Raw genomic sequence first — 2,763 nt, 5'->3', positions numbered from 1 at the left:
CAAGTCACCTGTGGCACACCAAGGTCTAGTGTCACTTCCCAGGGAGGGACAAGGTCAGCCCTCGGCTGCACAGCACAGCATGTCACAGCCCATCTAGACTTCCTGCTCCACTTGGCAGAACCTCCCTGTAACCTCCTCTTCTCAGATCTCCCGTGATCTCCATTCCCAAGAACATCTGCAACAAATACATCACTGCTACTCCAGGCCAGGCCAGCATCACCTTTCATCTGTACTATTTCAGCCTCGCATCTCCTTTCCTGTACTCTTACCACCTGGCAGGCCCGTTCCTCCATAGGACAGACGTCAAGTTCATCCACCCTGTTGCTAAATCCACCTGTGTTAAATCCAGCTTCTTCAAGGTTCTAACAGAGTGGAAGCCAGCAGTTCTCCAAGAATCCCCCCAGGCCTTCTGCATCAGACTAGAGCTTCTGAGACATGCAGTCCTCACAGATACGGAACCTACCAGATTCTTGGCCTCTCACATATGAGACCGCCATTGTTGGACTACACAGACCATATCGTGGACTCCAGTCTAAAGAATCTCCTTTTAGTACACACGTCATCCTACTGGTTGTGTCCTTCAGAGAACCCTGCCTAGTACAGTCCTTGACTCTGGAGATGAGGTCATGAGGGGAAAATCTAAAGCAAGGGAGCCAGACAGGAGACTGTTGCAATGGTGACATGGAGTAGCTCTCTCACAATCTTACAGGATTCTATAAGTACTTAAGGGTAAAAAAAAAAAAAAGGAAGGTCTTCCATCACAGACCTAAGACTGTCATTTGCATGTCCCTGAACTACACAGAATGATTCATAACTAGATACTTCAGCCAGGAGAAAGTTTAGAAGTAAGGGAAGACCTTTCAGCTGGGATGTCACATAAAAGTCTTTCAATAAAAGCATCTATGAACATCTATTACTCACGAGGCCGGGCAACAGAACCAGAAACCTACAGTATACAGACGAGACCTGTGGATGCTGTCACAAACGCTGCCATAGTGGGCAGAAGTTTGAACCAGATATTTAGTTACAACAGACACATCATTTGATTGGTTAAGAGCGTTCACAGCTCTTCCAGAGGAGACAGGTGCCCAAGCACCTGTGCCAGGCGACTTACGGCTATCTGTAACTCTAGCTCCAGGGAATTCAAGGCCTCTGACCTCCACAGGCACTGCACGCACGTACACACACATGCCCACATGCAGACACACATTTAGACATAATTAAAAATAATGAAAACAAATCTTTTTAAAAGATGGATAAGAATGTTTTAAAAGGAAGCAAGCTGAACGAGAATGTGAGGGTCTGTGTGGTGCAGGGGGAAGGGAGCTACACTGGCTCTTCCAGGAGTAATCAGCAGTCACTTGGGGTCATAGGTGAAGACTCTGCCCTTGAATGAATTAAACCACCTGCCAAGCTATACAACCTTCCAAAATTCAGGGCTAGCTGTGGGAACGTTCAATCAGATCAACCCACCTCTGAGAATATAGTAACCTCTGCATTCTAGGGGAGCTGCAATTTTCCTTCCTTCCAGGCAACTGCTGCTGACAACAAGTGGGCATCCAGGATCTGGATGAAAACCAGAGGTTTGTCTGGTATCACTGGAGACTGCCAGGGCTGCAGCTGAGCCAAGGAAAAGCCCAGCCCAAGTGATAATTCATCCTGCAGCATCTCCCGACTGCAGCCGCAGTTTTATCAAAGGTTCTACGCCCTGCCACAAAGACAACCCTACTGGTTTTGTCTGGGTTTATTCTGCCTTTCCCCAGAGTTCAAGGCCATTGGTTTATATAACCTGGAGGACTCTAACAGAAATCCTTAGGTCATCTTTGGGGGTAGCTAGCTATGGGCACTCTTAAGCTTGTGAGTACCCTGTTCCCGGGGCTCTTTTATCTAAACGCGAAGGGGAAGGGGAAGCTGGCAGACATGTGGCGAACAGAGAGAGAACAAAGCCGCAACTGCTCTCTGATCTTTTCAACTCATCCTAGACTACTCTGTCCTTCCTCGTCCCTTGTGTGAAGATAATCTTACATCATGATTCCACGTGAAGTTTTGGCTTAGGAGGCTGTAGGTATTAGCAAGAGAGAAATTGATGCACCCAGAAGGCACCTTGCTCTGAGGGGTGCAAGGTTTCACTGTTATCCGTCCAAGATTCACCATCCTCTGACTAAAGGGGCAAAGAGGCTTGTCCATCAGGCAGAGTAGATCCATGGACATAGAACCCCACAGCTAGGGCAGGATGGAGAGGCACAGACGAGGAAGAAGACAGGTGTGCTAGTCACTTGTGTCATTGTGACGAGATACCCAACAAAAACAACTTAAGACAGGCAGTGTCCCAGCTCATAGTTTGAGGAAGGCATGGCAGCTGTAGCAGGAGCCGCTGGTCACACAAGCTTCCCCAGTTAGTGAGCAGAAAGGGATGGACACCGGTGCTCAGCCCACCTTCTCCCTTTGATTCAGCCTGAGATCTTAGCCTGGGAAACACCTCAGGTAATCAGATCTAGAGTTCCCCTCCAGAGTGTTGCTTCTGTGGTGACTATAAATGCTGTCAAGTTGCCAACCAAGCCTAACCGTCCTGGTTAACCAAGAGGGTGACTTGGGAAGAGCCTCTGTCCTCCTGTCTTCGGCCGTATTGCATCTGGAATCCAAGTGACACAGGGATGGGACTTTGAGTCTCTCTGAAGAGACACATGACGATGTGCATATCTTGTGCCTTTAGTTAGTCGTCTGTGTTGACTTTAACTAGTTTGAGGGACATGTCAGCCATCT

Source organism: Acomys minous, assembly GCF_964271855.1.
Source record: "Acomys minous genome assembly, chromosome: 1".
Lineage (NCBI taxonomy): Eukaryota > Metazoa > Chordata > Mammalia > Rodentia > Muridae > Acomys > Acomys minous.
This window is presented reverse-complemented; position numbering follows the sequence as displayed.